Consider the following 26,851-nt stretch of genomic DNA (forward strand, 5'->3'; position numbering starts at 1 on the left):
TAGTTCAGGTCTTAAGTTATTAGCAGGAGGTCAAACACAGTTGACCACAGCGCCTACAAGCTCCTTCACCAACCAGGACCTTTCAGTACCACATGCTATAAAAATAAAACACAATAGTCCACATGTCAAAGAGCAGTATTTGTTTCTTACACCTTGAATGCATTAATTTTCCTCACCTCTTTATACTTTTTGTTTTCCTATTACACTCAATTAAAAAAAACAAAAAAAAAAACCAAAAAAAACCACCAACAAAAAATGACTATGACCTCCCCATTGCCTTTACCTCACCTAACTCTGGTGACTGCAGAGAACAAACCCCTTCCTTGCCTCCTGAAGGCACATCTGTGCATATGCTTCCACCAAATGTAGTATCACTGTAGATCCCCTGAACTCCCCCTAGATTTTCACTGTTACAGCATGTCAACTATCCTGAGAAGTTCTTCCTCATTAAAATTAACTGAAAGGTGCATTCAGCAGTATATTTTCATGCTCAGCCAGCTGAATGCAGTTAAGTATGGTATGACCACAGAGGAAAATATTTTCTCTGAATATCTTTTTAATCTAGGCTTGTCATATGCTTCTGTACACTAAAAGCCTTATTTTGGCTTGCTCCCAGCCTTCTTTTGAAACAAAGCCTGGTGTCTCTTTGGTAGATTATTTGTCAGTATGTTAGCATACATGTTCAGGTCCTGGAAATAGGGCTGGTTAGTTCCTCGCTTCTATAGAGGAACCAGGAAAACTCATCTGCTAGTTTTTAACAAAGTCATTCTAAAATGCTGACTATTAGAAAGATACTCTGACATTTCTAGTGAACCATTACCTCATTTTCCTTCAGAAACACTTTCTGTTTCAGAGTGACAGTAAAGGCCTCATCCAAAGCAGCCTTAAGACAAAGCAACCACTGAAGTCCACTACATGTGTGCACTACAAAGTAGACCACATGTAAAAAAATATGACCAAGTAAAAGGAGATTACATTACAGGGAGAACAAGGACTTAATGAAAATACTAGCTCACTTTGGATTCTCATTGTTCTCCTTAGCTCTCCCTGCTTCTCTTTTACTTCATGATTCACTCATTTGTCCCCAGACCTTAAGAGTTTCACTCAGTGCAGCACTGGACAGATTTTTTGGTAAAGATGAATCATAATCATTAGTACCTTTAAATCGTAAAGAAGCCATACTGAATTAATGTATGCTATAAGTGTGCAGTGGTATAGCTTTTACAGAAGTGGAAATAAATAAAATGTACTTTAGCGTACATATACTAATGTACACTGTGCACATGTACGTTAGTACAAATGTACTAAAATTCAGTGAATATGAAGATCTCAATAAATAAAAAATAGTGACTAAATTACTACTTTCAGATTAAATCAGAAGCTTTATCTGTAAAGCTAACATATATTACAAAATATTTGGTTTTACAACATAAATAGCATTTTTACAACAATCATTGGATACTCTTTGTTGTCCGGCCTTTGAATAGGGGTGCAGGATCTTTTGTGCAGACCATGAAGAGTCTTCTCCGCTTTCATTATCAGCCAGAATTGCAGCCGCTGGGCATACTTACACCGTGCAATGAAGTAAACTGAACTCTGAGCTACAGCTAACAAAATCCAAAACAAAGCACTGTGCAACTGTGCCAGCTTGGGCCTTGAAAGCAAAGAAGCGGATCCTACTGCCTTGGATGCAACATCACTTTTCTATTTCTTTCTGCAGAGGTGCTACTTTCTCCAGATGGCATGATGCTGGTTAAGCAGATAACAAAATTTCTGACATTGCAATGTGTAGACACAAGCAACTTTGTTTTGAACAGCTAGCTATTAGCTGAAGAGCTCATGAAAACTAATAGCCCTGCCCTTCACACAGTGGTATCAAGGTTTGCCATTTGTCTGAGGAAGCTGCATCCTAAAGAAAGAGCAAGAGAAAATTAGTCCTTATGTCTGTCCTCACATTTTGAGAGCCAGTGCTTCCTCTCCACATTCATCCAGAGGGAGTTGTCTTTCAGCATGGCTCTGTGTGATTGACAGAGGCTAATTCCTTATAAACATATATGATCAAGTTGAATACGAAATGAACAGTTTTACGGGAAGATCTTTATGCAGGGTCCACTGCAGGCCACTTACTATTTTGTAATGATTTGACATTTAACTTAAATTTTGGGAAAGTGTATTAAATTAAAGTATCTGACTGCAAAACCTTGTAATTCACTAACAGATAAATGAAGGACTAGAGTATATAATTGTCAAAATATTTAAATTATGTGCATTAAACATAAATTCTTAGATTTTCAGGAAACCTACATAAAAGTAGACCTCGAATGTATATTTTTAAATTATTATGAAAAATTTGGAAGTCTCCATATTAAAGCTGTTTGATGTCTTCTCTGTAAAATCTGCTGCTTTCCCTATCAGCATCTCAATTTAAAATATAACCACTGTTAATGATCACTAGTTAGATACACTCCAGATGAAGGGCTTTTGCAGTTAAAGTCAAACTGAGCACGAAACCTCCCATAGTTCACCGAAAAAAATGCATACAGAGTATGACTCACCTTCATTTCCCTAAGCATTATAATGAAGAAAAGGTTATGAAAATCTGTCATTCTTTGGCAATTCTTGTCTTCTCCCTGCTGACGTTTTTCACCAAAGACATTGTGCTTCCTCAGTATTTTTCTTGTACTTCACACTGCACTGACACCTTTGGTTTGCAGGAAAGATGAAATTTAGAACTAAGTAGGTAGCTGTAGGTCTAAATTATTTTCAGGTATTTTGCTTTAAAAGATAATCTAAGCCTGCAATTTATAATGGTTAGAACTGCACTGGTCTTTTAACTATGTGCTGGGTCTGAGAATGAAATATGATGGCTTGACAGTATCTGGTCCAGCAGTTCCAGCTGATTCTGCCACAGACCACAAGAAATTATAAAATTACCATTCTCAATGGCTCTTCCTGTCTGACTTTGTGATACATTATATTTTGTATCATTGTGAATGAAATGGTTTCCTTTTCCAAAGTCCAGCTAAAATGCTGCCAAGTTAACCAGTTGCCCAGTTATTTTCTTTGTAAATTTTTGTTTGTAAGTTTGCCAGATTTTAATAGCTTAGGGCTTTTATGGAACAGGGCAGTCCTGCATCTGATGTTTTTGTGAGTACTTCACTAAAACCTGGTTGCTTGACTTCTAAATGACATTGGGGAAAAATATATAGCAATGGTGATATTCATATTTTTAACTGGTTATTTGAAAACCTGCAACTCCTTACATACATATAAATTCTAAGCAGACTGTTGGTATAATATAACTGGGACATCAGTTCTGCAATGACAATTTTTGTTCAGACTCTGCAATAACATGAAAGAACAGGATAAACACACACAAAAAAAGAACAATGATCTGTTCTGCCCAAAATTGTAAAATACCATTTACAGAAAAAACGATCACAAAACCTTTCTTTATACAATACAGATTTTGCAGACTAACACCTACGTTCTCCATTATTAACCAACCCACCTAAATAAGAATGGGGATAATTTTGAATGTTTCACATAACATTCTGTCAACCTTTCTCATATAAATGATTTTTCTTCTAAAAAAAGATATGTCAGAAAAAGAACTGTTCAATCATATTGAGTTATGAAACTGAACAATAACAAAGTTTGCTCATGTTAAATTGTGAAAATCAGACTTCAGGCCCCACTCTAGACTCTCTGTAAACACAAAGGCTTTGGTGAAGTCCCTGAGAGTTTTGGGTAGCAAACGAGAATTTTAGAATGAACAAATCATTCATGCTATTTAAGTATGCATTTGAAATTCCGGTCCCACTGAAATTAACAGGCAAATTCTCAATGATTCTTTGAGACTACCACATCATGTGTTGCTTTGTGACACAAATGAATATGAAGTGAGAGATATTACCCACACTTTGCTCTAACCTTGCAAACATACAAGCAACGCAGTAATTCTCCTTCGTAGTACTATCAGCAGCTGCAAACTTTTTCAACTGGTTAATTATCCCATAAACATGCCAAACCAATTTCTTCGCAAACACTGTGGCTTGTATTTTTTACGTTCTTTGTTAAAATAGCCAAAGTGTATTTCTCCTTAAGCTAAGTATTTATTTGAGATAGTATTTGCGTGAGATACTAGAGGGATTAAGTATGTTTAAAAGTAATACTTCATTCACAGTTATCCAGACCACATTGTCATCTAACTTGTTTCTGTTTGGGAAAAATTGGCATGTCTAACCTTCCTTCTCCCAAGTCTACCAACAGGAACAGTCCAATACCTCATCAAGAACAACACACAAATGTCATAATGCCCTTCTTCCAAAAATATGATCCATCCTCGTCGGTGCTTTGGACAGAATCTCCAAATCCCACACCTGAGGCTTACCAGGAGACAAAGCTAACTGCAACTCAGTCAACAGAAGCTGCCTCTAAGAAACACAGGCAGGAGGAAAGGCAGCCTCTTACAGTGACACTTCTTCCTTTTGGGTGCCCTTCCAGGCACAGAGCTATCAGGGGTGCTAGCCAGCTCAGAGGGCAATTTCCCCCGGGAAGGAAAGAGCCTCCTTGCTGACTAGCCTGCGTGTGGAATCCTCCCCTCTAGGGCAAACTTCCCATCTAGCCCTATAGCAGACAGGGCATCTCCCTGCCTCCCCAGTCAGACTCGTCCCCAAAATTTCATGAAAGTACAGAACCTTGTCACTCAAAATCTCTGACGCTCGATACTGTGATGATAAAACATACTCTTAAATATTTCATCACAGATTTATTTCATTAAACACACTCTTAAATATTTCATCACAGATTTATTTCATTAAAAGCTAGCCTGGCAGTTAGTGATGCAATGGCCCCAGCACTAGTAACCAACTGTTTTTCTGACCAATACTGTTTTCAAAACAAGACAAGCAGTTAGCTATTGCCTCCAACTGGCAGATACCTCCTGATAGTCAGAAGTCAAGCCAGGATATGGAATTAATACAAAGACCACACATGATGCTCCATCTTTCCACAAGCTCTTGGAAAGGTAGCCCTGGTGGACTTCTGGCAATATTAGGTAACACTGGGCATGAAAAAAATCACATTCCACTAACAGGAGGTTTTAAGACACAAGAGGAGTACCCACCTTTGGGCTATTGTTCCTTCAATTCCCAGGAGAAGTAAGGCTCAGGCTTTCCTGGTGAACTGCTGAGCCAACACACAACCAGGAATTCAGGCAGGGCAAAAGTCATAACCTTCAGAGAAGTGTGATACGGACAGTGGACCTCATCTCCACAGCCAGTAAGGGTGTCTACAGACTCCTCCACATCTGGAATGCCTCCAACTATATATATCTGTCCCAACCACATGGCCCTGAAGTGCGCAGACTCATTCTTACACGCATACAAAGCAAAACCACTTATTCTTAAATCACAGAACTATAGAATAATTTAGGCTGGAAGAGACCTCCACCGCTAACTCCAAAGTTAGATCAGGTATGCAATTCACGTTTATTTTCCTATAAACTGCAAAGGAAGACAAAAGACTGTTATTTCAACTTAGAAACAGTTCAGAAAGTGCTGAAACGATCTAGTCATGTGTGCCATATAAGACACATGATTCAAGTCTTTGTTGAAGCCATCAAGAGTATTACCAAACTGCTTGTATGCAGTATTGTACATTAAACCTCGCTCCTTACAACTCGCAGTGTGACAACCGCTCCTGAATTCACACGGTTTGTGTAAATAACCCAGTCCTACATGGAGATATCTGGACCAGCTCATCTAGAGCACACATGTAACAGCCATCTCATGTCTGGTGCCCATATTAGCTCAGGCATCACCACAAGGTACTGAATTTTGCTAGGCAGGCTTACCAATACCAACCCTACTTTTGCCACACACAAATAATGCATTAAACGCATGGTGTGTCTGCAGAATTTTACTCCTACTTAGACACGTTTGTTCCATTCACTACACCAAGCATGTGCAATCTAAACTTTATCCAACGAGCTGCGTGCTGGAGTACCACATCCAATCTCTCTAACATCTATTTATCAATACAGCTGGAGAGAGTTGCCTAAAATAAACATCTAGGCCATTACGTTTGTCTAAATAACGAGCTTACATTATACATTTTAAAGTAATAGCTTTGATGGAATTTAAATCCCTCTAGAGAAAAGCACTATTTAGCCAAAAACATATGACTGTTCCACCAAAAAAAAATATATATGCATGGATATTTTAGGCCAGAAAAGATAGTTGTTGTCTGCACGCTGCATACATAACCCAGGAAATTCACCTCTGATTTCTCTATCAAGCCTGTAAGTCCTCAAGTTAGACTTTTCAGAAAGATAGTCTTGATTTTAAGAGAGACAACTCAGCTCTTAGCAGATACTTTAAGAATTAATTTTTCTCACTGTTAGAAATGTTTCCAATTTCAATTGTTATTTTATTTTCAGTTTCAATATTTTAATTTCCAATACATCTTGGTGCATTAAGATGTCTTCTACCATTAATGATTCTGCTCAGGCACCAACATTCACAGAGCTCTTTTCACTCTGGGTATATAATACTGATTTGATTTTGCATAGCACCTTTCATTCAAATATCTCAAAAATTCCTCATGTGTATTTATGAGTGTTAAGCCACCTATAGAAATATCCCCATTTTGCAGATAGGCAAACTGAAGGAAGACACTAAAAATCATGTTCTCCAAAGGGATAAAAATAACATGGGAACAAGGTGCCTATGCATTTCCAGGAAGGCAGGGTCAGGCAAGCTCTCCAAAGTCACAGACTACCTCTGGCAAAACCCTCATCATCAGATTCTTATGCCTGTGCTTCTATAGCAAGACCATTACCATTTGAATACATTATTTCTAGATACTGTTGTATAAACTTTAGGTGTACAACTCTGCATTTAAAACAGCTCAGAAATGCACTACAAATTTAATACTGATGTTTCAATTACATTAATGGTACAAACTGTCCAGCACAGGAATGCAACAGATTTTACACTGCTTAAGCAACTGGCTGTTCTTACCCCATTTCATATGAGACACTTTAAGCCTAATGAATCACAAGCACCAATATTCGCAGCAAGCCCAAATTTGCCTTGGCAACTGCTGAAACTCTGACCTATGGCAGAGACAATGAAGACCTCAGCCTGGCAGTTCAGTCCCCAGTGACTATATGCCGATGGAAGCATGCATGCTCAGCTGCTTCTTTTCACATCTGAACCTGGAAGGGAGTTTTTTTCTGGATCAATGAACACTACTGAGTAGATGAAAGAACCTAGTAAGTTTTTTCCAAAATGCAGCTAACAGCTATCAGAGTGTATTCTGAGAGGAGCCTTATTAGGCACAGACCTCTTACTCTCACAGCCTTATGTCATATAAAGCAGCAGGTCAGATCGTAGTAAGAGGCAGAAAATACAGTGTTTCCCACCCCAGCAGATGGGATTGCAGAACCAGAAGAAAGTAAATTCTCAGCACATTTATATAACCTTTCCTACAATTCCAATCTTACTGCTCAAGCACACTGGGACATAAAGGTTACTGAGCTTTTACTACTGTTTTTGCAGTGAGGGATATGGGCTTTCATGAATGGCCAGCTTTTTGCAGAATGAACATCTGACCTCCTGAGATTTACTGGCCTCAGAAAGTCTTTTGTATTTGTGTTAAGGCATTTCTAGAAGTTGTCTAAAAAGTGCATCTCCTGGACTGGCAGAGACATCTTCTCCATTATGTTTCCATTAAGAGTTTGAATATCACTAATAAGAAAACTGAACATCTACTCCATATCTTGATTAACTTAAGTAACCTACTATATGCTTTCATAATATTCTATTATAATCAAAGAAACGAGATGGAAAAAAATCTCTTCTACTTTCAAAGTTCATTCTACTCAGGCATGTTAGAGATATCATTTAGAAATTTAGAAGACAGACATTTTAAAATCCAGCTGATAAAAGCATATGTTTAGGGATGTTAAAACAACAACAAAAATACCACCTTAACATGACTTAGATAAACTAGAAAGTCTTCTTTGCAGAAAACACATTCTGGAAGGCTTTGGGGATTTCCAGGATGGCAGCTTATTAGCTGAAACTGATTGTCATGGCTTTGAACTAAAACCCTTCCAGCTCCTGAGAGCTGTTTTGGCTTGCTTGTGTAATAAAGGCATGATTCACAGAAAACATCTTTGACATTTTTGGGCTATGTAAGAACCAGCACTAGGTCCATGACTAGCTAACATACTGAATGAAATCCTAACCTTGTTGAAATACATAGGAATTCTGCCTTGATTTCACATGGTCAGGATCTCACCACACTACCAGAGCAACAGTAAGCAAACAAGAATAATTCAATCTTTTTACAGTGTTCTTGAGATCACAGCAGGAGAAGACAATTTTTGACTTGCATCATCCAATTCTCAGTCTGTAACATCTAACCCTCTACCAGTTTTGTGACATATATGAAAACTTCCATTAAAATCAAGGATTTATATTGATGTGAAATGTGAGTAATGATAGCAGAGAATCCAAATTCTTACGTCTTTGCTGACCTGTGTAATTTATACAGCTCTAAAAATTAACTTTGTAGAAGTCGTTCAGTGGTCCCGTATGCAGTTCCTGGCTGTGTGTGCCCTAGATATAAGCAAATCTAAATACCATTTGCTTCCCAAAGCATCTGCTGCTCTGATGTAGGAAAAAAGCAAAAAGGGAGAAGTAAAGCAAAGCAGGAGAGGATGGATATCCTACAATACAAATAAAGAGAAGAGAGAGCATTGCAGGGACACAAAAAAACTGAAGGATTTAAAGTACTATTTCAGAGAGGAATGGAGGAAGTCAGCTGTTATCAAACCTTTCACAGAACATCATGTCCACGAGATTCTTACATGTTGTACTACACTCTGGTATCTTGTCTGTATCTATGCAATACAGGGGTGGCTTGGGTTCACATTATAAAGTAGGGCTACATCATTAAGGTGCTTCTACTGCTATTCTTTGAAGCACACAACAAAACTAGGGCCTACAAGCCTCCATATGAGGCAAATCCACTACCTGATTTTTTTTTTAATTTTTTTTTTTCTTCACAAAAAGAAGGGAAATAGTTCCATAAACTCCCTACTCTCCTCCCAGGACTGTATTTTTTTATATTTTTATATATATATGGAAAAGATAGGTTTACTTGAGAAAAACAGAAATTACTGTCAGATCAGCCAGAAGATCCATAGTAGATTCAGATAAACATTCAAATAATGCAATACTAGCTTGGCAACATAGACTTGCTTTTTTCAGGCTCCCTCTTCATGAACTATCCAGACAGAATGGAGAGAGTTGCTGCGCTATAAATACGCAGTAAAAACAAACAAAACCCATACTGAGAATGAGCAATAAAAAAATTTGACAATAAAGTATCCTGAAAACTAAAACACAAGCCAAATATAAAATGATTAACACAAGCCATTCATCAGCTTCAATTCTATCATTCTCTCAAAGCCACGACAAGAAGTCGTACAATCTTTTGGTTTTTGATAAAATCCAGGATGTTTCTCTGGCTGTTTTTCAGATCTCTGCTGTGGCTCATATTTTCTGTTTTTACAGTTTGATCATTATGACTGATGGTTCTTCTGAAAAATCTGTGTAAAGCAAGTTATATTCAGCAACAGTCATCCTCTTGCTTTTGCACACAATGAGCTTGTTTAATCACAGCCACATGGTTTTACACATGATGTATGTGAAAGTGATTTTAAATGCTTTTTAAACCATTTCTATTGTTTTGACCAAATCTCAAATTCTTTTTTTTTTTTTTTCCAGGAAAACCTCACTGCATATAAAACAGTAATCAAGTAGGATCTCTAACATTTTCTGTCTCGTTCATCTCATTCGTGTTCCCGTTTGAGAAGATAATTTCCTATCAAGATGGGGTTTTAGGCAAAGGAATTGTAGAAACCTGCCCGGCACCTTAACTTCAAGATCCATGTGATTACATGCTCAAAACCTCAGCTTTTGAAAACAAACTGCCTCAAGATCTTGAAGAAGAATCTTGAAAACCTGAACTTAGTGCTCATCTCAATGACTGCTCTGAATACCCCTTCCTCCTCTGTCTACCTTCCATACTGTGAACCAGCATACGTGGGCTGGAGCTCAGCTGGAACATACCCCCAGGACACACTACCCACAGCACATTGCCAAGTACATCACAGTCTAAAAGGCAGAAGTATGGTCAAAAGGCAGACAGTAAGCAGTACAAACACGCACATGACCATGCTAAGGGCAATCTTTCAGTGCAATGCAGTTGTTGCTAGAGAAGCTTTTAAGTTGAGTGTTTGCAAACAGTTCAAAAGCCACAAACTTCGAGAATAGGAGGCACAAAAGCAGATCAGACCCCTTTTCTAGGGCCCTTTTACTGCTGTATGTCAAAGTTTCTGCTGTCACTGCTGAAGACCTGAATATTAACCCTACGATATGTTTTCTCTTCTAAATTGCTAACCATGGCAAATGCCAATGCCTGGTCTCATCATTCCTTGTGGATTTACTGAAAGACAAGAAGGAAAACAGTGTTATGGTATTAATACCACATGTACTTCTAGTCACACTACATGATAAGACCCACTTCTCATACTTCCAGTTATTCAGATTAAGAGTCTCCCTACTACTTGGCTAAGATTATTTGCAAAAATACAGTCTTGCCCCTATAGAATAATCAACGTCTGTGGTTGCTGCTGTACTACTGACCTATCTTCCGTTCTATCTACATTCTGCCTTCACAATATCATTATATACACAGTCCTGCAGTTGTCAAGGAGTGAACTGTGCTTGCCTACAATTTTTTATGAAAGTGTAAACTGTGTCAGTTTCTGTGAGTTTTCTGTACAGCACAGAGCTGCTGAATGTGTGCAACTGAATCAAATGCAGGCAGTTAGGCACAACACAACAAGAAGATTATTAATATAAAGCAATAGAAGAATCCATGCAATAAACATTACCGGACCTCCAAGCACCAGGTCTAACCTAAGAAGCCCCAAGCTCCTGAATACTAGAAGAGTTTCAGCCACATGCTCTTGGGAATATGGGTATTCCCAGACACAGTCTCACTGTTTAAAGGCAACATCCTCAACTAATTCCAGAGCAAATGACTCATCAGAAAAATCTTCCAATCCAAATTTCCATAACATCAGCACCCTCTCCATGGGCCATCTCTGTTCCAGACCGGTTTAACCAGCCTCTCTCTCTCTCTCTCTCTCTCTCCCCCCGCCATGAATTCATAGCTTGCTGTAGTGGACCTTCCTTCTTTTCTTTTTCCTCCCCATTTCCCCCAGTAGATGCTTCTTCAACTGTAAAGCGAGACTAGCTAGATTAGGAAGAAAAGCTTGGAACTGAATTCTAAAGTCCATCTCTTCAGCCACAAGGTTTAACAAAAGCATATTTAACCTGCAGGTGATGCTGATATTGGCTTCTCGAGCTTTAAGCCATGTGTTAGGCCTATTTCCAAAGCACTCAATTTTCTGGGCTGAAAATTACCTCCTACACTCAAACCTGAAAACCACAGATGATAAGCCTTATTCAGAATGAAACTGTGTCTAGTAACAATTAGAATATTCTGTACAAGAGATAAAGAGTTTTGCCTGAGACTAGGTCTAGACTCTGGAATGAAGGACTGCAGAAACTAAGGATCACACAGACCATTTTCGGCTCCAGGTTCTCCCTTTGGACATTGCCTTCCCTAACACAGGGTAAATACCTAGTAACATGCACACTGACAAAAATGGTCATAAAAACAAAGATTAAGTATTCCCAAAATTCTTTGGAGAAAGTAGGAAAAGCAATTAACTTCACATGTCATGAAGTCATGTCACAAAGCACAACAATAATACTGCATTTGTATGCTATGAAGGCAGCACAAGAATACACTGGTAAAATTATCTAGAAAACATTATCAGAAAGCTATACTACTTCATCTGGGCCCATCCTCTCATAGTCTAATTCTGACTCTGTGACAGCATTACCTCTTTTACAGGAATTACATAATGTATACAATGCCATCTAGTCATAATCTCCAAATTCCGGGGGGGGTGGGGGGAGATAAATCTAACTGAATGAAAAAATTCACAACATTAAGAACTAAAATAAAAAAGAACCACAGTCTCAGCTATAACCTGTTTTCCATTACCATTTCAACTCTACAGCCAATAGGACAATGAAAAATTACAAACCAGAATTCTGCAAAACACGACATCGCTTGTCCTTAACCAGTAAACGCTTCTGTGTGTAATTTCATTGGTATGCGTATTGTTTGCAAGCTTGGACTGGAAAACAGTGACTTGTGTCCTTCTAATACAATATAGCCTATTGAACTATATTCCAGCAACGTATGTAGGACCTTGCAGATATTCTACCACCAGCACCAGGTAATGAGGCCATGTCCTAGGAGAATAAAATTGAATTACAAAAAGAATGGCGATAAATTCAGAATAGGCGTCTGCAAAGTAATTTGAAAAGAAATTTCTTCCTGGCAAACAGCAAAGCAAATACTTTGCAGGGGTCATGAGAAGGGTTTGGGGAAAGCACTTTGGCAATGAATTAATGCAAAGTGATTCTACTGCTCTAAAGTCTATAAACTGTATTAATAGCCAAGCCGTTACTTCCTAAGAAGAGTCTGTTCAGCCTCTGGATGTTTATTATAAATATTTGCTAGCCATTTTTGTACCAGGCTATTATTACCAGGCCAATAATTGTGACATTAAGGAACTGCCAGCTAGAGATTTATTTCGTGTGCAACTTTGTGCTTGTTTGGTAAATCTCTTGTAATCCATTTGGGAGTACAGTGTCCCAGTATGTTCCACCAATTCCACATATTTTGTGTATCCAAACATCACGTTCCAAATTCCAGTTTCCATAATACCAAGGTTACTACTGTGACAGCAAACTGACATCAGATTTCTTTTAATGTCATTAGAGCAGTCAATGGCCTCCAAAGATAACTTTTAATATCCTACTCCTATTTCAAATCCATGTGTATTAGGATTGTTGTAATAAGATTGTTTGGGATGAGATGGAAAAACATTTTAGCAAGTAATGGATCTATAGTACCCAGTACCGGCTGCTGTGCCCAGGCATGGGCCCAGGCAGTGGGACTCCACCATGTCTCTCACACTACCAGAAGTATGCCAGGGGCATTTGTGGCTGCGGTCAGTTAGCACCCTCTCAGGCATTTAGCTAGTTCAGTCCAGAAGCTACTTCCAAGCAGGCAGTTTGGATGCGACCATCTTGAAGATGGTTTAACACCTGCACATAGCCAGACCACCCTGGCCGGCCTCATGGCCAGAGAACAGGTCTTTGCCTCATTAGTTTCCTAATGCGGACATAGGGAAAACATATCAGAAAGAAAAATCTGTGCAAGTATGAGCTAAGTATTCACTTGATAAATACCACTTAATTATCCACCACTTTGAAGGAAGTCCCCATTGTGCTTATTGTGCTCACTAGTCTTCTGTGAGACAATGACAGATTACACAGATCTGCATGGTGGTAGCTTTTGGGTTCAGGGCATTAGTCTGCAAAGGAAAAAACAGTTCACCTAACTTGCAAGTACTTAAAAATGCAGTTTTTATCTTTGTAAGCAAACTATAGGCCATAGCTCCCTTTCATATGTCTGTTTGAACTGATTTGCTTACAGTGTATCTTGTGTAAGAAGTGTTTAACATCATTTTTGCAGAGCATGGTACTTTGATACACAACAAAGACAAATCATTTAAAATGCATCTCAGGGAGACAAGAATTAATCTCTTCATTTTCCAGACCAAAAAAGATGGGAATGCTTCAAAAAAGAAACACCACCGTATCTTTTGGTCTTACTATTCTATTCATTATTTGAGTTTATTTCTGTTTATAACACTGAATGTAGCATCATTCATCCTTAAAAATGCAACTTATTATATCTCATCCTTTTTCTGCCTTGTTTTTTCTTTCTTCAATATTTCTCTTTTGTCATTTGCTCTTTTTTCTACTTTCCCTTCTCCCCTGCTTTCTTCCTCATTCTTTTTTGTCTGTTAGCTGTCATTTAACTTCTCCTTCCTACAGAAATGTAGTCATACCTCAGGCGAAACAAGCCAACTGTTAAATACACAGTAATTTATAGCAAGAAGTACACACCTGCCAAGTCTCAGACACTGTATCAGGTTTATTCAGTTGACCTCCAACAACCCCACCATGACATCCACGTCTCCAGAAAAGCATAGTTCCACAGTGCATCTCTTTTTCTGAGTCCAGCAGGCTGCCTCATACCTTATGCGTCAAGTCCATCTAGCACAAGATCATGCAAAAGAGAGAAGCTATAGCAGCTAAGTTGTGTACGCCTTGTGTGCTCCAAGGAATACTTCCTTAGGAAAGCTTGTCTGCTGCAGCAAAATGCTGCCCCAAGACATGATGCTGCTCTCATCCCTCTTCATGAAGGAATACATTAAATGTACATCTCATTACAATGTCAATACATGTCAAATTTCGTATTTGAGCGAGAGTAATAGATCGTGTCTGTGCAGAAAGAGGAATGTATCTAAAAATATAGGTAATGGGATCAAGTCAATTGCTAGGCTAGAATATGCTTCCTTGACAATCCTGCCAACTTGTATGAAAAAGGGCAAGCACTACCAATACAACATAATTCTTGATTATGAGTTTTCCAGTACAGAGAAAAATGGTTTAATATCCTAACAACTCAGAGCTATTCATTTATCTGTAGTTTCTCTCACACTGAATCCTAACAAATCATAAGTAGAAGCTTTTCAGTAATGGCAAACAAAAATTGAGTAAGTGGAACTTCTTTCAATTACAACATACCTTTTTGTATATTTCCTGTGTATTTTAATATGTGGTATGCCTTTGTTACTTTGAATTACAGAAAGGAGAGAGAGAAAACTCCAGTGCTTTGAGCTGCAATTTTACATATGCAACTAGATGGATGGACAAGTAATGGCACTTTTTTTTCATTTAACACATAGCAAAATATAAGTGATAAAATTAATTGGATACACACTTGTTCTTCAACAATAGGCAACTGACTACAGATAAGCAGAGCCATTTATTCAGACACATTCAGATGGAGAATGTGAAAACAAAAAAAATCAAATTCTATTGCTGTTACCACTATCACACCAAATTCAATATAATAAGTGAAGTTTTTTAACTGCCTCCTAATTAATCTGCTTTGATGGTGGTTTACATCAACAAAAATCAAAATTACTTTTGGAATTCCCCCCTTTATGGGAAGGAAGCAGTGTGACTATCATTGGAAAGCTCTAAAAAGCTTTTTTTCATTTTATATCCACTCTCTAAGCTAATGCTACAGGTCCCAGCATAGGTCACAGGCATCAAAGCACAAACCTCTACTACTTTAAGTGCCACTAACCAATTGTCAGAACTCATAGGGTATTAGCACCCAACGCTATCAACGCTTCATTGAAAATGTCCTTCCCATTTTACAGCCAGAGTGAATTACAGAAGTATGCAGTTTTAACACACGTTCAAATTTTAGCAATTTTTATTGATGGGTTTTAAAAACCCTAGCACTGGGATGCTTAGTCCAACTGTCTCTGTGAAACAGCAAAGAAAAAACAAATTCATATAAAAACACATTCTTCCTCTCTAGTTCTTTGTCTGTAAATTAGTTGCTTTGAAAAGTAACCTATGCTGTATTTTACATCTCTTGTGATTTTTAAAATCTGTTTGGTTACTGTATGTATCTACAGCATATTTCATTGTGGCTACAAAATCCTAGTTTCTCTGATTCAGTAAGAGTTTCATCATTTAGCTTAGTGGGGTAAAATTAAAAAACAATGTAGAAAAATGTCCTTTGTTTCTACATATTTTAATTGGAGGAAAATGGTCACACTTCCAACAAAAGCAACAATTGACTAAAATTCCAGTGGGATATAAATAATAACAAGATGTTGATACAAATGGACACAAGAGAGTAAAGTGACAACTGTCTTACAGTCTTCCTAAGACTTTTCAGAGAGTTTATACACAAAAAGGTAGTTCATTGCTTCATTTCCACAAGTCTGTTTTCCTGAAAAATCTCTGCTACATCATTACATCTCACTGACGATGTTCCTCAGATGCCCAGTTTTGGTTAGGTGGCCCTGCACCTCCCTGTCACACTTTTTTAGCTACTGAAACATGGAGAAAAAAGAACAATAACTTTCCCCAACATGAAACAGAACAACAGAGGAGATGACTGAGGAAAAACATCCTTCTTTCTCAGGTCTTCTGGTTATTAAATCATTTTCAAAAACCACCAAGTGCTCTTTGTAATATTTCTGTCACCAACAGACCAAAATAAGAAAACTGAGTGATACAAACGTGTTCTGTTACTGCTGCAGATAAAAGGCTTCAAGTAGCTCTGTATTACAGGATATCCATCTCATTTGGCTAGATGTTCAAAAAAAAAAACCCAACCCTTATTTTTAAGAAAAATCACCTAGGCAAAATCATGAAGTTTAAAATCACTGATCCTGTAATAAAGTTCAGGAAGAAGAACGTAACTTCATTTATACTATGAGACCAGTATAATCTGAATATTTCAGTAGTAAGTTCAGTCATCAGGTCCACTTGAGCTGCTCCTGACAAGATTCACCTACATGAAAAGCAGTTACATATATACACCCGGTACCGAATCGTGTTATGTGGAAATGGTTAACGGTGGAATAGAGTAACGACTTCTTGCTGTACAGTTAGACCAAAGTCCCAATACGGAAGTTTAGAACAGCGTTTATTCTCACAAACTCCACAAAAGGTGGACACCCAAGAGCTAGTAAAACTAGTGGGTAGGATAACAGCTGTGCAAAACATCTGTTCAGTAGCTTAATTCACTGATGCTGTCAGCATTTCACCTTTCCATGCAATCGACTGTCCACTTATTAAGAACCTAACTACCCACAGATTGTGTGGGTTATGTGTTACCTAGTAAAGAAGAAAAACAGAAACTTTTCCTTACAATATTTTTATTTTAAAGCTAAAGTACTAACTAAAGCTAAAGCACTAACTGAAGCACTGTCTGCAGTTTCCTTTTATTTCTAGGGGGCTTTGAGAGCGTACACAGGTCTGTGTTTCAAAATACGTATCAAACTTCTCTAAGATTTCTAATTCTTAAAACTATTGATGAGTATCTTTGAGTAACTCAAAGGCAGTCACCAGTTAGCAGTAATACAAAGATTCTGCTGGTAAACAGGCATCGAGAATGGACCTCCCTAAATCCTGATAGTAAGGTCATATTTGGGACGTCTTCCCACATCCATCATACTGCAGCATCAGAAATCTTAACGACAAGGTTTCGGAGAACAGATTCAAGTCCTCTTAAAGGCTTTTATGTAGAGCTGTAGTACAAACATTATCTAAAAGGATATTCTACCTGGTCTTCGGCTGCCTTTCTAGTGTTCGGGTTCTCCTTAGACCCTGTTTGCCCCCCCATACAGAGGTCTTAAATACCTTAGTGTCTAAACTGGCACAAGATGCCTAAGTTTTCACAAGTTAATCCTACTTTTAGTCTCTAATCTTGCACACTAGAAAATGATTCACAATTTCCCCTTTGTTCCCATATCACAAGATCAAACATGTAGACTAAAAGTAATTGATCTGTTTATGAAGCACAATGGCACCAAATCAAATGGAGGCATCATCACTAGCTAGGATATCAAGTTCCTCTTATTTCCGCTACATTCTCTACCACTATCATAGACAAGACTGACAGCATTCTTCTGTAAAAAAATAATAGGAAACTATTCATGACAGCAACCTTTAGGTTTCATATTTTTTATATCATAACCTTGTCTGGTTTCAGTAATCTTAGTGGGAGCTTTCGCTGATTTTCAGCACTTCAGATTTTTGGCTCCTAAAATACACTGAACAAGGCACAAGAAGTAGCAGTCTCCCCCTGCTGTTCCATACACATACCTTACTCCTTAACCAATTTTCACTTTCCATTTTCCCCTTTTGCCCCCGGAGAGGTACGAGTCAATCAACAATATACAACCCATGAGATGTGGCTGAGGTGAGCACCTGCGTACAGCACAGGTCTTTTGTGTCCCATGCCCAGCATTCAAGGAAACGGAAGCAGAAACACGTTAAAAGAGGGCTTGGTCCAGGAAAGGTCCAGCAACACAGTTAAGCCAGTGAACAGTTTCATTGAAGTTACTGGACCTATTGCTACATGCAACGAACTCACACCCTAGGTCATCATTAGCAATGGAGGTCGGAACTACTTACCTGCTTGAGGGTCAGCATACATTTCAGTGCTTTGTCAAAGCAGGGGTTGCTTAGTCCATACTTCACAGGATTAAATTCAGACAGCCCACCTTTTATAATCTGATTACAGAGCTTCCATAAAAATGAAGCTCTGTTCCAATTCCAGCAAGGTTGTATTGGGCAAAACCATTTCTGTACATGGAATAAAATAATTCTAGTATGCTGAACTCTTGCATCAGTACTCCTTTTCCAACTTTCATATGGATCATTGTTGCAATCCAACAAAGGAGCAACAAATAAAATATGTCTCTATGCCAATAAAATATAAATTATATATGATTTTATTTTCCAAATTACTATTTAAGTACCACATATCTTTTTCCGTGAGGGTGTTTTTCTGTGCTCAGTACAAAAATCTAATTATTACTCATGTTTCAAATTACTAAAAATTGTCTTATAATTATCTTCTAACAAGTATTTTGCTAGAGGTACATTTGCTGGCAACATAAGAAGTACATTAAATGTTCCAAACTTGAAAGACCCTTTGGCTTCATTATCAAGTAATTTAAGTTACATTCAATGGAAATATAATTTTCTGTTTTAAACGGGCTTTTTGCCCCCCACTTTCTGCAAAGCGGCACAGAAACAACTGAGAAAGAAACGGTCCATTTTTTCCTTATCTGGACACTTACTTCATTTCCATCACATGGACTGGAAGCACCATCTACTTATAGAAAAAGAATAGTTGCTAGTGTATTGATCTAGCACCAGGGTAAGCCAGAAAAGACAAAACCTTTGCTGACAGAATTTTATTGAACAATATAGTCCTTGTGTCCTAAAAGCATTACGACGTGGAAGTCCACTACATTGCTACAGGTTATTTTGTAGTTCATGTTACACAGAATGCTACAGCGAAGGAATACTTTTGTTGGGATACTTTTGCCTTTAAACAGTAAAACCCGTTTTATTTTTCATAACCACTGCATAAAATAAAATAGACTAGCAGTGGTTAATGACAATTAGTCTTAAGTGTCAAGTAGATACAGCTATCGCAATTCCAGATCTGCACAACAGCTGCACGCGTATTGAATTCAAGCGCAAACGCTAACAATGGTTATGTTAATAAGGTATGAGGAGCATCTGCCACGCACCCAAGCTGTTTGCGGTACTTTTGTTTCAAAGTCTACCTCACTAGTAAGCTTACGTCTACCCGATCAGCGATTTATTGAGCAGTGAGTTACGTTTGCACGCAAGGGAGTAGGGCAACCCCCGTCTTCCCCATCTGCCTCTCATCCTTCCAGATAACCACCACACCACCATTTTTCCCCCTCAAACAAAGGTGAAGGAAAACCCAACTTCTGTGAAAATAAAGGCAAAGGGGAAACTTGCCGGGGCGGGAGCGGCGAGGGGGGCGAAGCCCGGGGGCAGCCGCTCGGCAGGGCAGGGCAAGGCAGGGCTCCCGACCGGCGGGGCAGGCAATGGCAGCACGTAAAGTATTTCGGACCCAAGCGCAGACAAAAGAGGGTGTGTAGCAGCTGCACGGAGCGCGGCGGCCGCCGGCACGCCAGCCCGCTCCGCTCGGGAAGCAGAAAGTCCATTTCTGGCAGGGAAAAACCCACCTACCCGTCCTCGCTCCCACCCTGCCCCTCGCCGCCGAGGGCAAGGGCGCGTCTCCCCGTCCCCCCCCGCCGCCGCCGGCAGGAACGGCCCCGGCCGGGCCCCGCCGCTCCCGGGGAGGGATAACGGCTGCGGGCGGGTTGAAGTTTGAGGGCGAAGGGGAGACCCCCGCCACACGCGCACCCGCCCCCCGCCCGCCGCTTACCTGTGGGGAGGTGCGAGGCGTCCGCCGCCCTCACGGCGCGGCGAGCTGCGGGGCTGCGCGGCGCCCGGAGGACATGGGGCTTCTCCGGTGAGGCGGCGGCTGGCTCAGGGAGTGACAGGGCGGCGGCTCCCCTCGCCCTTCCCCGGCACCGTCCTCGGCGAGAGGCGGGCGGGGGGAGGCATGGCGAGCAGGCAGGGAGCGGGGCCGGGGCGGTCACTGCCGGCCGGAGGAGGACGCCCGCCGACCGGGGGCTGCGCGCCCCCCCGCCGCCGCCGCCGCCTCACGGCCAGCCGGAGGCAGCCTCCCCCTGCTCGCCCCGCGGCGACGGGCGGGTGCCATAGCAGCGGGCTCCGGGAGCCGCGGAGAGGGAACGGCCGTCAGGCGGCCGCCGGGGGGGGGGGGGGGGGGGGGGGGGGAAGCGTGGGCGGGCGGCGGCTCCGCGGCGCAAAACTTTGCCGGCTCCTCAGCGAGGTGCCCGGGCGCCGCTCGCCCCCGGCGCCGCCCCGAGCGGGACCCCCACCCTCACGGCCGCCCCACCAGCTCCCCTCGGCGCCGCCGGGGCTCGACAGCCCCCCGCACGGCCCCCGCCGCCCGCGGCAAAGTTTCACTCCGAAACCTCCCGGCTGCGGCCCCGTCTCCATGGAAACGACCCCCCCATTTCCCGCCGCTCCCCACGGGACGCGGCCGAGAAGAGGCGGAGGAGGGCGGCGGGCGGGAGCCGGGGCGGCCCCCTCGCCCGCGGGGCGGCTGCGGCGACCGGGACGAGCCCGGCGGGGCCAGGCAGGCGGCGGCCGGGACGGGGAGCCCCGCGGCGGGACGGGACGGCGGCCGGAGGAAGAGGACGCGGCTCCTCTACCTGCCGCCTGCCGGGGAAGTTTCCCGTCTCCCCGCCAGGACCAGCCGGTCTGAGGCGTCTCCTCCCCGGCGCCGCGCTGCCGGCGGCCCCGCCGGAGCGGCCGATTTGTAGGGCGCCCGGTTCCGCCCCGGCGGGCTGAGGGGCCGCGGCCGCGAGGGAGGAGTCACCGGCGGGGGCGGCCGGGGGGAGTCGGTGAGGGAGGGGAGGGGAGGGGAGGGCGGGCGTGCCGGTGTGCCGGTGCCGTTGGCGCGGCGGGGGCACTGGGGCCGGGGGGCGGCCTTTCCCCGCGGGGCAGGGGGCGGCGGGACGCGAGGCCGGGGCGCGCCCTCCCTTCCCCCGTGTGAGAGCCCGGCGGGAGCCGTGGGAGCGCGGAGTGATTCATCGAAATGTGGGGTTTTTACCTCGGAGGCAATTACACTTCTATGATTCAGCTCTTTTTTTTTTTTTCCCTCTTGTTTTGGGGGGGGGGGGGTGGCCGCCCGCCCACCCCTCGTGTCCAGCCAGGGACGGCAGAGTTGAGCTCCCTGCTGCTCGCACCTTCCAGTCGGGGGAGGTGATCCAGCAGATGGGCTTGGGAGAAGGGGAGACTCCAGCCTGCATGGGCGCTCGAACGTACCTTTTTGGTGAAAAAAAAATCTGCACTTGTTTTGAGGTGGTAGCTGGTTTTATTTCATTTTCAAAACCTGATTGCACTTCAACGTTGCAATTGCCTTTTATGTGGCTTACCATAATTCTGCCTAATGCATGTCCCAAAAAGAGAGAAAAATGCTGAACTTGGCATAAGCATATCTAAATTTATCTCAGGTAGTGCTCTCCTCAAGACAGGTAGTGACTTAGGAGCTTCCATCCACCCTACAATAGGACTTCAGATCCTAAGTGCATACAGTTTCTTTGTGGTTATACAGTGTGTTGTCAGTTCTCGGTGTACACTTTATAATGATTATACTCCTGCCTGATGGCTGCAGTGGCTTCCACGTTAAATGTATCCCCTGTTATCACCTCAGTCTAGCAAGGAGACACACATGGCAGCAGCTCTGGGCTAGCAAAGAGAAGAGTAACATTCCTCAGAAGTTTGAAACATTGCATTTCCAGCTGTTCAGCATGTTTTGATTCAAGGAGCGAAGAATCACTTTCAAGTGTCAGATTTCTGTCCGTTCATTCAGATATTACTAGAGCTGTAATTTGGTTTGTGCATGATGTCACATGTATTTGATGTCAGCTAGTGAGAGGACAGGTCTGCAGGCAGATGTGTACGTCAGAGACCTCAAATTCTGTAAGGCTCAGCTGTGCATCACAGAGGGAATGAATGAAAGGATTATTTATGCCCACCTGTCCTGGTTTCAGCTGGGATAGAGTTGACTGTCTTCCTAGTAGCTGGTAGGGTGCTATGTTTTGAGTTCAGTATGTGAAGAATGTTGATAACACTGATGTTTTCAGTTGTTGCTGAGTAGTGTTTGGACTGATGTCAAGGATTTTTCAGCTTCTCATGCCCAGTCAGCGAGAAAGGCTGGAGGGGCACAAGAAGTTGGGAGGGGACACAGCCAGGACAGCTGACCCAAACTGGCCAAAAGGGTATTCTATACCATCTGATGTCATGCCCACTATATCAACTGGGGGAGCTGGCCTGGGGGGATCGCTGCTCAGGAACTAACTGGGCATCAATCAGCGGGTGGTGAGCAATTGCATTGTGCATCACTTGTTTTGTATATTCCAATCCTGTTATTATTACTATTGTCATTTTATTATTGTTATTATTTTCATTATTAGTTTCTTCCTTTCTGTTCTATTAAACTGTTCTTATCTCAACTGGCAAGTTATGCTTTTTTTTTTTTCTGATTCTCTCCCCCATCCCACTTGGTGGGAGGGGGAGTGAGTGAGCGGCTGCGTGGTGCATAGTTACCGGCTAGGGTTAAACCATGATACCACCAAATCCCTTTTAGATGCATTGTCTCTACAAGTAAAAATTCAGAAATTTTCTCTAAAATTTATTGAAAATGTCACTGTGGAAGAGATATGGAAACTTCACCCTCCTGTGCTGTCAGTAGATGATAAAATGTGGATCAAGAGTGTGATGTGAACCAGTGCTGGTATTACCACTGCTCTTGTGCTCTCTCTGAAAGGCTGGGGCTTGTAAATCTACAAGGAAAATGATCTGTTCAGTTCTTGCTAGTGACCTCTGTTTTCCCTCCAACACTGGACCAGGTACAGTATGGCCGTATCTTTCTTCTCTATTCATATTTTCATGCCGTAAGATGTTTCTCGGATACCTTTTGTCCTTTTGGAAGTGCTGGCATTTAAAATAAATACTCAGATGATTTATGCTCTCAAACAGCCACCCCCCCAAAAAAAAGATCCTAGGCAGGTGACAGTAAGAGCCAGTGTGGTTTGGGGGACAGAGTAAATAGGTTAGAGGACTAATTTCAGTAGTGCTACTAGGTGAGAAGCATCTCTGGGATAGACTTCCCTTTGTATTGCTCTATGTGCAAAACCCACGCTGCCACTAAACCACAGGATTGTCGTTTTTACACATGGCCCATAAGTTATATGTAGGAAAATGTGACAATCAATTTAAATGGTTGTGGGCAACGCGTTTTGTGGGAGATTGCTGTGGATTATAATACAACAAGAGCTGCCAATCCTAGTGACAGACATTTGGGAGATGTCTTGCAAGCAGATGACATTCAGCTTTGCTTATTACCTGTGTTGCCTGGATTCTTCTAAAATTCTGTCAGTGCATTCTTAAAGAGGGGTAGTGCCTGCTCCTTTTCCTATTTACAGCAGTTCTATACTGATCTTGAGACCATTGATTTAAGGAATTTACTCCTGATTTGCAGCAGAAAAGAAAGAAGATAAAAAGGCCCTGAAGCTCTTCAAATCTCAGTCATCTGCACATCTCTGGAGAGTCAGCTAATGTCAAGGCCAATATTCCAGGCTTTAAAAGTCAACACTGATATTGCTAATGCCCAGTAAAACAAACATTTTAATGCATTAATTATGAAGGTGGTTGCTTCTGAGATTATAGTAAGAATCGCTAATTAGCCTTATGAGTGAGATCCTCTTAATTTATTTAAAAGCATAGAATACTTTTATTTGGAAGTTGGGATGTTAGCAGTATTACATTAGTTTCGCTTCCAACCTACACCTTTCAGTTCATACTACGAAAAGTCATTCATTTGCTGTAATAAGCAAGGCAGTGGGTGGATTAACCTGTAAGTGTATCTTCTGTAAATTTAATGCAATTAAAAAGAAGACTGGCATATTTTAGTTCTCACCTTTGGACAGGAACTTTTTCTAAGATCCAGACTCATTTCTACTTTGACTTTGGCTAGAATTTGGATAGAATTTGTGACACCTAACAATCCTGTGCAATAGGGAGATAAGTATGAAGTACCCTGAATTTGGAACATGAATGAAATTGAAGGTTGAAAGGCTCCCCACTAAAGGTGAAGAGCTGTAGTCAAGTCCAGACCATTACAGTGAGAATAAACCATACTACAGATTTTTGATTTTGCCAAGACTTAATGTGAATAGTACTGTGAGTCAGTTATCTTACTTAGCTTACTTTCCACATTGTATTAAACTAAAAAATTAGCTGAAAGTTGTTATCCCTTTAATTATGATTAAGACATAAAATAAATCTTCAATCCGTCATTTGTTCATATTGATTTGTTCATACTCAGTTTTTTTACAGTGTAATCAGTGAGATTTGGTCTCCATAAGCAGTGAATAAGGGTATCAAGAGTTCCTTGGTGATAATAAATGATGTACATATATAATAAACATATAACTGCAAAATATGTCTCTGGCTTAGTGGCTGGTTTCTGCCCCTAAAAGTACAAAATCTAAGATCTTTCATCTCTACTGAGAAAGTGCTTATGCAATCAAAGACCTAAACAGTGTCTAAATATTAAATCACAAGCCTGTTACATGTAATCAGGAGGGCTAAGCTGGTAACCAAAATTCAGTCATAAAAGATCTGAATCATCCCAATGTTTTCCAGCAGGAAATGGAGTTAACAGTGTAGATATTTCTATAATATACTTCTAGAGCACACAAAATGGCATTGTATGCTTTACTCCATTTTCCCTTGTACTGAGACAGTGAAATTATTATTGGAGAGGAATGATACCACAAAGGCTGTTGTTTTAACTTGTGACACTATCATTGACTCCCACTGTCTGTCTCTTCAGACAAAAGTCCCCTTTCCTCACACTCGGAGGTCTAGAAGAGGTGTCTTTACCTCCTTTTTTTATCCCATGCTATACTGATACATCAGCTCCTAGTCCCTTATGCCAGCATCCATTAGCCAACTGCCAAGACGTTTAACAAGCATTTAATTCTTTTTTTCTACGGTGCCTTGCACACTAGTCCTTCCAGGAGCTCATCATAAGTATCAGTAGAGCTACTTCACTGGTCTCCTTATAACACCGGTGTGAAACTCCTTTCTATATTGCCTGGAAGAAATGTTGAAAGTGGTTAGGCTGCTGCAATGCGGAAACCACTGACTCTCAGGTTGACCAGTTCAATTCCCGATACTCATCTCTTGCACACCGTCTTTACTCAGCTGGGAGATTTTTATGGCAGATATAGCATCTTTTTGGTTTGCATCTGTACGCCACTGAGAGAAATCAGTGAGGTCCTGTTCAGCAGAATTATGGTACAAATATTTGGTAACAGCAATGCAAGCCAAGAAACACAGGGCCAAGAAAATGTCAGAATCACATAAAAGGATCCTGGCATGTGTCACTGTTTATCTTAACAATAGTTAAACAGCATGGAATACTATGTAATTTACCATTTATTGGCTTGAGCTTTACCTTGAACAGTTTCTGAAGCTAGTGAGAATACAGATAGAAATGTCTGCTTCCAAATGATTTGCGAGCTGTCAACAATACTTAAAATGCTGATTTAACTTAATCCTTTCATACTTTCCTACAGTCTAACTTTTAAAAAAAAGAATAGACACTTAGCTTTCACAAGTATGATGAAAATGTATGTATATTAAAAATAAAACTTTGAAAATCATGTGTTGGTAGTGTCTGTAAATAGAAAGTCAACTTTTTCTTTCTGCTCAGCATTGAGAATACATATGGCTTTCTGTATGTAAAGAATTTGCTGGAGTATCTATTCTCTTATTAACAACCGGAGTATGAAACAAGTGTTTTGAGTTTAGTAGGTTTTAATCTGTCTTGAAGTGGTTTAAGAAATCAGGCTTTCTTAAACATGTTCCACTGGTGTCATAAAATTTTATTATGCCTTTATTTGAAATGTTTGTCTGAAGAAGTGTTATTATGTATCATGACATTACAAATACCTGGATATGTTGGTATCTAATAAAAACCACAGAAATCCTCACCTAGAAATAGAACCATTATTTATTATGCACATGTAGGTGAAGAGACTCTGAACAATACACTGAATAAAGTAAAGGAAGTTAAATACATATGAACTGGAATTCTTGTTTAATGCATAGGATAGTGAAGAAAAAAAATCTTCCAGAAAGGTGTGTGTTTTTCTTTTCAGTTTGTTATTTAAGTCAGTGCAGTTTAAGAGCTTTGGCCTATGTGTGGGAGACTTTCTGGAGTTGGCATCTTTAAATAGCAGCACCATCTTGAAAGGAAGATGGAGAGTAATATGTAGCTTTTATGTCCATTATAGCAGAAGCCCTATAAAGCCCAATAAATAAAGTACCAGTGGAATAATTTTTTTAAATGACCAAATTTATAGAAAATGTAAAGTTTTCTCAGATTATCAAATTGTTTGCAGCAGACACTTCTTTGCATGTAACGTGTCCTCATACTCCATCATGAATCAAAAAACAGCTCTTCTGTTTGGGCTGTCTCAAGACAGGTAGGCGGGATGCTGGGACACAGGTAGAGTATTTCCTTGTTTGCTTAAGGACTCATCTCTGCATTTTAAATGCCAGTAGTAGTGCCAGCAAAAGAG

At 40.9% G+C, this 26,851-nt stretch overlaps 1 protein-coding gene across 3 annotated transcripts in view; it reads right to left on the reverse strand.

The window, feature by feature from the left end:
• TMEM200A (transmembrane protein 200A) overlaps positions 1-20,698 on the reverse strand; it is a 56,896-nt gene extending 36,198 nt beyond the window's left edge. For 2 of the 3 annotated variants that reach the window (XM_030023138.2, XM_030023139.2), the window contains exon 1: positions 20,050-20,698. The gene's annotated coding sequence lies outside the window, so the exon portion shown is untranslated. Of the gene's footprint in view, positions 1-14,139; positions 14,292-20,049 lie in introns of all 3 variants that reach the window. The other variant, XM_030023140.2, reaches the window with a different exon arrangement.
• Positions 20,699-26,851: the final 6,153 nt, after the last annotated feature.

The sequence above is a fragment of the Aquila chrysaetos genome, chromosome 8 (assembly GCF_900496995.4).
Source record: "Aquila chrysaetos chrysaetos chromosome 8, bAquChr1.4, whole genome shotgun sequence".
Taxonomy (NCBI): Eukaryota; Metazoa; Chordata; class Aves; order Accipitriformes; family Accipitridae; genus Aquila; species Aquila chrysaetos.